Source organism: Anopheles bellator, chromosome 2 (assembly GCF_943735745.2).
Source record: "Anopheles bellator chromosome 2, idAnoBellAS_SP24_06.2, whole genome shotgun sequence".
NCBI classification, from domain to species: domain Eukaryota; kingdom Metazoa; phylum Arthropoda; class Insecta; order Diptera; family Culicidae; genus Anopheles; species Anopheles bellator.
Window position 1 is genome coordinate 83,018,348 of NC_071286.1, and position 11,685 is coordinate 83,030,032.

An 11,685-nucleotide genomic window follows, 5' to 3' on the forward strand; every position below is an offset into this window, starting at 1 on the left:
ATTGATCTTAGTTACTGTTTGGTGACTATTTTAGATTCCACAATGAAATGCGGCCGATTCCAAATAAAACTAAAAAAAAAGAAATAATCGTAACATTATTGAAGTTATTCTCAATTTAAAAAAAACTCTAGAACTACTTGAAAGGAATCTTTGAAAGCAAATTTTATATGCGTTTCGTTACCGTGACTTAATTCTAAAATGGTTTATTACTCAAAATAAAAACATAACGAGAATGCTAAAAAACCCTGTTCTCGACAGGTTAACCGCTGGCCCACATCATGCAGCTGAACCGTTGGTAGGTAGAGGATCGGTGACATACTGTCCGTTTCCGCGAGCAACCCCAATTTCCGCCTTTTTCACACTCAACCCTAACATTCGCTGAAAACCATTCTCATGACGGATGCTTGTTTTTTGAGCAGACAATTTTCCATTTTGCCCCAGTGCCCCTGTCCGAGTGGTTTGGGAACAAGCGATTGCGTGCGTCACAATCGTAATGTTTCGCTCGGAAAGGGCAGTGTGCGATCCTTGCCAAAGCCTGGACACAATGTTACGTACGGGATGGCCCCAAGTTCTCTAGGAGGATAAATGTCAGCTGTTTGTTAGCCGAAGAATTAGTTTGCTACCAAAACCGTGGTAAGGTAAAGAAACAGAACAGCCTTGTTTCGAGTTTTGCCAAATATTTTCCCCAACCTACGGGCGCGTGCCGTTTAAAGTTATTTCGTTGGTCCAGAAAACAATAAAAAAGCGAATGTAACCGCACTGAGGAGAAAGGTCAACATCCTCGGATTATCCACATCTTCATCTGCGTTATCCCGAGGCTTTCGTTCGACGCGTACGCCCGTCACCGGAGGCCGGTTGGGGAAAGGCCACTCAAGTTACCAAACAAAGTGCTGCTTGATAATGGAAAATAAAGGTTCCCAAAGTTGGAAGCCGAGCGAAGGAAGTTGATGAATGAAAGATGATGGTTACCCACAGGAAAATGTCAATTCTTTAAACATTTATGTTCACCTTCGCTGTGCCCATTGACAAATAGATGGTATCGGTGACAGCGTGCCTAACAGTCCAGCTGGAACCATCATTAAGGCCACCAGTCTATCAACGAAACGGCAGTGGACAATATTTGAACTGGCCAACCAAAATAATACCGTCAAACCGAAACCGACGACCGGACAACAAAACGAAACGAAATCACTCCAACTTCGTTTGAATTCCACCGAAACCGGGGCGAAATTCCATCGAAAGAAAAACCTCTTAATGTTACGAGCTTAGGAGGAAAATGAAAAACGGTCACGCGTAGACGACGGTGACCACGATGCGCCAGCAAGTCGCCCATATGCCAGGCATTTTATCTTTCGGTTTTGTTGAGATTTTTTGGCTCTTGACTTTTTGCTGTTCCTCGCAAGGAACCAGCAGGACCAGCAAATGGGTATCAAGCGAGACTATTGTGAACCGGAAAGGAACACTAGTCCTAGTGCTAGACAGAAGACCCAAGTCGATGCCTTGCCGAGCCAAAAATGTCAATATTTGACTGGCGTGCGTGCCAATATTGATCGATTTGTTTACGGTGCGAAAACTGTTTACACGCTCGACTCGAACTGACGGATGATGCTTTCGCGGGCAAATGGGCCTCGTGTCAGATGACACAGACAGGACTCGGCCCTAGGATCAGGTGGGGCGCCTGGTGGCACGGAAAGAAAAATCTCAATTTACTACACAAACAGCCAGAATCTCCGGGAACTCCGTGTCGACTGTTTGATCATTACCTCATCAATGTCGCTGCTTAGTGTCATGTTGGGTGAGGATTACGAATGTTAACTAAAGATGGCACGACGAATGTTCACACCCGATCGATGAAAACTCTCATCGGGTGAGATAAATCTTCACCATTTAAAAAGATTATTTTTGAATAATTTTACTCAAAATGAACAATGGCAATGACTCACGTCGAGTGGTTGTAGTTCATAAAACATATGCGGAGGACTTATTCTACCCAGTCTTCCTCGAACCTGCCTCTCAGAACCAACCAACCGTTGGTATCCTGTACAGTATACTAAATCGCACATTGCTCTTTTCTAAATTAAAGACCGTTCCTTAGTCAGGGCTTTCAGAGCGATGGATGCCGAGCAGCTCATTGGTGCCGGTTACGAGCCACATATAACCGAGATGAAACTCAGACCGGTTGAAAACTAAAAAGATGCCAACGAACCACTTACTGCACATCAAATTTATCTTGCCCTGCCCTGCGGAGTGACGTCAGGGTCGAGTTACGGCATAAAATGAAGATCCATCTTTTGACCAGCTAACAGTCGAGTTGCGGGGAAACGGTTGACTTTGCCGTTTTGTGCGACAGAGAGTGGGTTGAAGTACTTAAAACACCCCAAAAAAATTACTCCATAACGCGTTCAACATCGAGTGGCATTACCGTTGGGGGATTTATACTTGTACTAACTGTTCCCGGCGTGCGTCGCCATGTTTCATTTTATTTTCAGCTCGCGGTGACGTATCCGATCAGCTTCCTTGTATCCGATTTCCGCTTCTTAAAAACTCTCACCAACAGCACTTGGTTCGATTTGTTTAGAAAAAAAGCACAAATTATACTGCATTTTATGTAACGTTTGTATGAGAGCCACCAGACGACAGACGACGGACAAACATTCATTTATGTACGAGTACATAATATTTAGATTATTTTTGCCAAAGGTCAATCGCTAATGCCACAATGTGATGATAACGGACGTGTAGAAGAACACCAAAAAGGCAATCCTATTTACGCCAACGTTACTATTAAATGAATGCGAAAATAATCGCTCCTAATTAAATAATATTCAATCGCCTGTTCCGATCAGTGGTCCGATCTATTTCCTCGTCGACGACAACACGGAAATCATTAAAAGCACACCACGGATGGCCAAACTCCACTTGAAGCATGGTGGGACTATGCTGGCCTAGAAAAAACAACACAATTCCGATTGTGCCCGCAAAGAACGATAAAGAAATAAAATTGATCGATTTTTGATTCGACATCGAATCTCGTGTCCAAAAGAGAGAAAGAAAACCCATCGAGAGCGTAAGTGATTTGAGGTTCATAATAAAAAATGTAGAATGGCACGGAGGCACGCAAAAAAACCCACACCAATTCTTCAGAAACAAAAAGCACCCGAACCTAACAGGACAATCCGCGGAATCTGATGTCGGAGGTGCAAAAAAAAAATGGTACGACGATGTTGTGCGTGGCAGAGGCCGCGAAATGGCGACCGTTCCACCGACCGTTTGTTTCGGGACTGGGTGTTCTTTATAAGCAGGGTGGACGAGACCGTTGGTTGCTTTACGACAAGCTTCCTGACAACGTGTAGCTGCCCCTGCCTCGGGGCCACATCAGCCGGAGGACAACTTTGTCACAAACGACTTTTGTCGAACGCTTTTTATGGCGTCGCCCAACTGGATGTGGCGACGACGGGCACTAAAACCCGGGTACCGGTGAAGCGCAGACATCCGAAGCATCCAAAGGGCGGGCCATAAAACATGGCCATCGATTCCCGCAGCCGTCCGGAGACCACGTTCGGCCATATGCTAGACAGGGATTTATGTACTGCTCGACGGTATCCCCGAGAACCCCGGCGGTCCACGGGGTAATATCTACGTTGTAAGAACATCCCAGGAGGAGCCCCTAGAGTACCGAGCACGGTCGGCGGATAATGCTTCGCCCTACTTTTAAAACATCTCTATTTCCAGCTTGTCGTGTTGTCCCCCCTCTTTCGGTGCCCTAGTTAAGGAACGATAAAATGCAGCATAAAACGACGCTACAATGACACGGCAACACGTGGTGGTCATGATTGTCAAGCGACGATACAAATCAGCGAAACTCCCGGGTTGTGTTTGAATGATTTACGCCTTTTTAGACCTTGAAGGAATAAAAGTGAATAACTGATTGATAGATAAAGAAAATATGACAACATCTGCTATCGATTTAAATTTAAGATTGTATTTTAAATTTAAAACTAGAGTGTGCACCACCCTCGAGAACAACGAACCAAGCGTGGGACAATATTCCACGCACAATCGCTTAATTACAGCTCTTCACATCGCCTCTACACCTCGTCCTACTTTCGCCCTAACACTCCAAAAGCTATCCACCTCCATCAAATTTGATAGGCGAAATAAATTATGTACTCACTCTTGCTATCAATCCATCCTCACGATTTTAACACCATTTGTCAGCGCGCATAAACAGGGCCGGCCTGCCTGTCCGACCGCCATCCGGCCGCCGGAAGTGCGCTAAGGAAGATTGATTCTATCGTACCCGCGTCTCTACCAGCGCCACCCGGTTCGGTGAAAGATCCCGGACCGGGAGCTAGTCCCGAAGCACCTTCGGTCTAGTTTGACGTTTGGTCGTTAATTTTATCTTCACCGCAAAGGCAGCATCTCCCGGCGTTGCGCCACGCTCGGGGCTGGCAATGTTGTTGAGATGAATGCCTGGGTGATGACAAGTGCGATGAGATCGTATCGCCACTCGCCTTGGCCGCGACGAACGGGGCCACACCCGCTCTAATAAGCCTCTCAATTTATTCCACGGTGTCGAAAGCATCATCACCACCCATCGCCAACGTCGGCCCCATCGTCGGCCGTATTAATTCACTCGCTCACTCGTGCCCTTCAGCTCGGTGTCGAGCCGTGGTCCCCTTGACATTCGCTCTGACGCTGGACGTTGGCGTGAAACAGATGGCCAGCCGGAAACTGCAACTTTGATTCCGGTCGGTCGCCGGCGATAAATGGCCGGATCATCAACATTTGTAGGTCTAATTGTGGCACACACCGTACCGAGGTCCTTGGCCACATAAGAGAAAGTATGCTTAAGATTGAGGCATCGTTAAATTAATTTAATCTAAATCAGGTGATAAAAGTTCAACCATCAAAACGTTCCGTTTGCTATTTAACCGTCGTTTCATGTCGATTAAAAGCACTTAAACCATGTTACAAATGCATCACATTGGAATCATCTTGTCCAATTCCGACCGACGACGCCAAAAGAAATGAGTTATAGAGTGCAAGCGATGTGCCAAAAAGAACCACGAACAAAATCAAGCGTCATCGCTCGCTTTCATGTAACCGTCATGTTTTACAACGTTGCAAACGTGGCAAAAAACGGTTGGAACCGACGCGACAAGTGTAGAGCAAAAAAGGAGGGTGATCCGAATTTTGATTAATGACCGATTCACTCCATTTGCACCTCGCAGCGCGGCGGGTGATCCACGCCCGCTAAATTCCTTCAATGCACGAGGAATTAGTGTTGCTCATAAATCTTACCAAACCATCCCAGGCCAGTCGTCGCCGGCGGGTGCGCTCACTGGACCATCGGAATCGCAATCGCCCGGTTTGCTTATTTGATCTTGTCGGCATCTCGCCCGGGACCTCGGTCTTGGCTGGCCACGGGCCAACTTTGAAGAGGGCTGGAATGCGCGTGTATGCATTGGAGTGCATTCGGTGGCCTGAAGTGCATCGCGTTCCAATGCACTCGACCCCTCGCCGGGCAAACACGATTGGTAAGTATTAACACTTCAAACGACACCCACAGTGTGTGTCGGCGGCCTTCGGCCATAATCTTCGCCAACAAACAACGGAGTTGCGTTGAGCGTCGCTTCGTGCGCTTGCTACGGAACAGGGACCTGGGGCGAGTAATGGAGGCGCCTGGTGGCCGGTGCTTTGGATGACAAATGAAAATAAACAGACCCCAGTGCGGGCAGACTCTGACACTGGCGGCTGGGACTCCATATTTTACAACTTGTTGTTCTCCATTACACAACCATTGTCCGCTTCATAAATTCCGGGAGCGCAATCATCGGTGGACTTTAAACTGTTGAATGGCATGGCAAATGGGCTTCGTGGTGTTTAATGTTTCAATTAAATTCTGCATGTCAACTACGGCATGGCGTTCAGCTATGGCCAAGTTTACGAGGTGCAAAGTTTAGTGAACCTCTAATACCTTATCTAGTGAGTTTCCGGTTTTTCTGCTTCGCAGCAAACGGAGAATAAAGCCCAAAGACTAAGACCCACTCCCACTGAATGCACACAGCTGAAAGAGGGGCATTAGCGCATAAGTTGGCCGGCGACAGGCACTGTAAGCCTGTTGACTTGTCCTGTCGGTTTCCATTTGCCGAATACCTCCATCCAACGGACCCGGCCGAGGAGCACCATGCGAAGAGAGGATAAAGTTTCCCGAACCGTCCCGCCGCCACAAACCACAGCCAGGCCAAGCGGTGGAAGCTTTTCTGCCGCTTCATCAGACACGGCTGCGGCTTACAACCCGACGAATACCTTCTTAATACCATCCCACCTAAGCCACTCTCTCTCTCTCTCTCTCTCAATGTTTCAATGCGATGCAACTTCCGACTTCATTCGGTGCCACCCTTCAATCGGCACACAGTTTTTGATTGCATTGTTGGGCAAGAAACTTTTTCACTTACACCCTTACGGGGTCCGCTTGAAACCCTCGGCAGTCGAGAGCGTTGTCGCGACCTCCGAAGAGCCCGAGAGTCACCCAAGTTGTCAAGGATTTGGGTCGAACCTCTCCGGCGCCACAGTCGGCGCGACTCGACAGCGTGTGAATGTGTCCTGTTCCGCTGGCCACGTTCAGGCTCCTATTGCTCATCAGCCAGTAAACAGGGTTTAAGCACATCGAAGTACCGCCCAAGGACTTTGGTGTCATCGGTTTGGGGTCTATTGCTTTATGCGGCACACCATTAGTCATGCTGCCCCGTTTTCAATCATGCTTTGCCGCATGTGACTCCCGTTGAGTCTGTTAAAATACTCTTTGAGTGAAAGTGAACAACAGTTTTCTATGTCGAAACAATGCGCAATTCAATGTGTTTCAATGATTTTAATTTTTTACAAGCAAATTCCGCACAATAATCGACCCATTCGCCATCACCGAAAGTCCCCGGAGTCCCCAGACTTAATAAAAACCAATTTTTTGTTGGTGTCACTAAAAGCGATAAAAGCTGGCACGGTGCAGCGACAGTGGCGGAAATAGAGTAATGAAATGGCCGATTTGAGAGTGTAACAAAAAAAAACGGAAGAAACGGCACGGAACGACACTGAAACGACAATGAAAGTTTTGCGCTGCCAACACAAGAAAATAATCTTATTCGCTTTAGCGCTCGCCGGCCACTTTGTGCGCCTGCTGGGCCCCCGGAAGCCCCCCCCCCCCCCCTCCCCCGGGAGAGCGATACGAGTGTGAAGTGCGACTGACCCTGGACCTGGACTGACTGCGGCGATGAAAAGGGTCTTCAACGCGAACTGGTGGCATTCGACACAGACGTTGAAATAACTTTCCGACGCAGAAAGAGCAAGAGAGAGAGGGGAGAACGAGCGAGAGAGAGAGAGAGAGAAACGAAAACCGGAAATGCCTCACCTGAGGTGTATTTTCCTTTTCGCTTCCAGAGTGCTGGCCACACAAAAGGGCCCTGTCCCGTGAAGGATGGGGAATAAAAAGTGAAGCATAATTTTCCATTACATCACGCTGATGAAAGTGTGTGGGTGTGTGGGTGGAGAGAAAGCGATAAGATGATAAAAAATTCACCACCCACCCAGGAGAATGTATGTAATTTTAACGACACTACGGTCGGCTGAACTGGCGGCCGCCGTGGCGCATTTTATGTTGCAGTGTACGGTGTGCGCCATTTTCCCGTCTTTTTATTTTCCATTGCGGTCCCTCGGTCAACTTCAACCCCCTGGCGGATTGTGTCAAATTGCCCTTTTCGGTGGGGCTGTGGTGTCATGCTAATGATGGCAGCAAAAAACACTGAGCGTAAGCCCTTTCGGGAAGATGAAATTTCGTCAAACACCATTTAAAGATCGCACAAGGTGGTTAAAGGTGCGGTGCGGCACATGTATGTATCTCGCCGACGGATCTCGAACGGATGTGTGGCACGTTCCGGCACTACTCCTTTCCAGTGCCGAGTGTGCCATTTTTAAAAGCATCTTTTTTACGACAACAACCGCAGCTGAAAGTGTTGACTTGGGCCGGCTGGGTTAAAAGCTTCCTTGAGTGCAACATAAACTGTTGGCGTTGCATGACTCACGACATCAAACGGTCCATCACCTCGAGCCGCCACTAATCGGCGGCTAATTGTCGGAGCCGGAGCGACGGCAAGGACACTAATTGAATTAGCTCTGCCCCGAAAATGCACGCTCACGCTCCCAATCACTACCCCCTCACGCTGACCACGGGCCGAACTTTAATGGCACTTCGAAGCTGACCCTAATAGTCATCGGTGTGCACCGAACCGCATCAAGTGCAGCACCGCTTGTTCCTATCGCACAAAGTTCCTCTATCTTGCGGTGCATCTAAATTAATGTTTCACAACTACACCACCATCTTTCCCCTGCACGCCTCACAAAACGTCGGTCCCGGAGCTTCGAACAGCTTTTCCGGAACCGATGATAAATGATTCAGCAACCAGACTGACCGACCGAGGCCGGGGTAGGGTGTGTTGGTCAGCGTTACAATTTCCGTTCAAACTCGAGTTTTTGTCGGCTCCGAAACACCGGAAACTTTGTCCGGCCAAAACCCAGATATTCCTGGAAAGGCCCCCCGAGATGACCGGAGGAAAAAGATCGGTGCCTGGCGTCGAGTTATGTTCGAAGTTTGTGCCACTGTTAGCATTTCAAAAGGGATGCCAATTGCGACTGACCACAGCACTGGGTGTCGATCAGATTCTTCGACACCTTTCAAGCACAGTTCGAGTAATGTTTGTTATATTTGGAAAGTGATATGCTGGGAACAGCAAGATAATTTTATTTTTAGTAAATGCAGTGATATTACGGAATGGATCCAAAATAATTTCCCCATTGGCTGAAACAGCTATTAAACGGGAACGGAATGTAACCTTCAAAGTTGACCATTGGAGGGCCCTCCTGGGTGCTTACCACTTTGAACTTGAAACAAAACAAATTTTCACGCGAAAAGGCTTCCGATGGCCCCTACAACGCGGAGATGCAATTATTTACCTCCCGGTTTTAATATTATTTGCTACCTTGGGCAAGGCAAAAGTACGTACGCTTTTGCCCCGCACTCGTCAACTGTTTACACTCCACTTCTATTCAAGCCATTTTTCCACTTCACTGACTGAAGTGGGAAAGGTTAATTAAAATTTCAGTGGCCACTGTTCACCCGTTCGCCAGCAGTCCATTCGCTTCGCTCCTTCTAATTCCCCGCTTGTGATGCGAACTACTGCGCCTTCCGTCGTCCACCGACCGAACGGATGGTCGAAATGATAGAAGATTGCAGAAGGATAATTGGAAATGTTTGCATTTTTAATTAATCGTCCTTTCATGTTCGCAGCGAACGGATTCAAAATAATGGTTCCGTGTACGGGGAAGCCCGGAAGGGTTCGGTGCTGATGGAAGCGCAATAAAAGTAGAGCGAACGCAAATACGGCAAGATCCAAAACGATGAATGGCAGCATAAGCGCTTCGAGCGAGATAAGCCGTTGCATCGCACGGTTGAAAAGGTGCATTCCTTATCGGACTTGACCGTCCATTGGTGTAACGAAATTAGCTGGCTTTTCTGAACGTTTGCCTCCACGAGTAGGGGGCCCGTAGATCGGAAGAGGTTCCGCACGTAATGGACGCCAGAATGAAGCGCGTTCCTTTCGGTGGTCGCTTTCACGTACCCATTAATCCTGCGGACCTGCAGCCAGCGGTACGGATTGTTGTCGGCACAGGGTACCCTAATGGCCGGCACATCCGGCCAATCACCACCGTGACTTCGATCCGGGCAACGAATTCCGGGCTTCCGACTCTAAATGCGGCCGTACGTTTGGCCCTCTGGTGGCACGGGTCCTTCATGATTAGCTGTGCCAGTGCGTGCGCGGCGCCTAGTTACAGTTTTCAATTCCCCCCCGCCCCCCTTCATTCCGCATTTCCGGTAATTGGAAATCGATTTTACATTTGCGCGATTGCTGCAGTTACGCATCGCTACTGGTGTGCGGATGGCGATTGAGATCTCCGCGGCGCGGGTACCTGAGAAAGTAGTGGCCGCCGTTCCGCTGACCCATTTTCTAGATCGATTTGCATCAATTTCCTTTCGAATCTACGCTAATATGCGTACGTTTCCGGAAAATGGATGTCGAAGAAAATAGAATCACTGGAGTAACGGGGACGCAGACAAGATTAATGCCGCCATTTGGCTCAACCGGGCTGGGTGCCTGCATCGTTTTGTGAAAAATTAGTACCCAATCGATCAGAGGACCGTGCAGAACCAAGGAACGTACTCCTAAGCTACCGCTGCACAAGCGATAAATATTTTCAAATGGTTTCCATTCGTCCAACAAGTGACTCCAGTGTAAAGTGTTTTTTTAGTTTAGATGTTTGACTGATTATATTTTTTAAAGATAGGTTCCGATTGATTTGACATCTTTATACAAAAAATGCAAAATTACACTTCTTATCAATTCTATTTGAGAGGTCTGTTTTTCTATACGAGAGGTCCTAAAACTATTTGCCAAACCGTTTGTTTCAGAATATAGTTACCGAAGTTTATTTAATCCCCTAATCTTGTAACTTAACTAATTTATGATTTGAGGAGCAAAAAGTCCACCAAATTTCGTGGCTAGTTAGTGCCTCGTCAACCTAGTAAAGTATACTAACGAAGCAATATACAAAAAAACCCAACGCTTAGTTTGATCGATGACGATACAATCAATTAAAAACTATAGCTTCCTGCCCGGAACCGGCCGGTGTCAAACCGAATGTTGCCGTTGTGTCGCCCTCCGAGATTTATTCAATATCCTTGCTATCAATTTCCTATGCAAGCGGTCCCATTGCGCCCTTTCCGGAAAAGGGTTTTCCCGTCACAATGGCTCCCGGATGGCCATGGTGCCCATCAATCTTGCCCATGTAAACTTCACAATCATCGCCACCGTCACCATCAAGAAGGGAAACGCGAGCGAGCGAGAAAACATCAATCAAAAGGAGCGAAAAAGAAAACAAATCTCTCGCTTCAGGGCCCCGAGGAGGTTCCCGGGGAAAACTTATCAGGACTTTCTGAAATAACAAGATACACCCGAACGCCACCGGCCGACGACGTCCGGCGGTCGTGGCGGATGAGTTGACACTAATTTGCGGAGAAATCAATATCGGAAACGTCCCACAAGCGGCTTCCTGGACCAGGCGTTCGCATCGTCAGCACGATACTTCAAGACGCCGGCCATCGGCTTCTCAGACGGAAGTCGGCAAAAGCGGTCCCCATTCTGCTGACTTGACTGCCGCCGTTGGGCTCCAGGCCAAAGGCCCCGCCGGAAGAGGCTAGTGACCAATCACACACAGGGCGATCGAGTGGAAACTCGATCGGAAAATCGGAAAGCAGAAAGCGCCCCACTGGGATCTCGAATTATGTTCACTTTTGCACCGGGAATCGGAAATATCGAAACGAAGCCTTATCGGATTATTGATACTGCCCTCGGTCCGTGGTCCGTGGTGCTCTCAGAGAAATCGATCCCCACCCACCGGAGATTATGTTGGTCGCGAGAGTCGATTGTTCTTTGGTTGGTGCCACCACCGAAAGCTACTTCTTTGCTTCGGGACCGTGACTCACCCAATCATCGTTAGGTTTAATTCGATAATCTACCGATTTTCGCTCGCGTGGCCTACAGGCGAGGGGAGCAACAGAAGGTCCCTTTGGGTCTC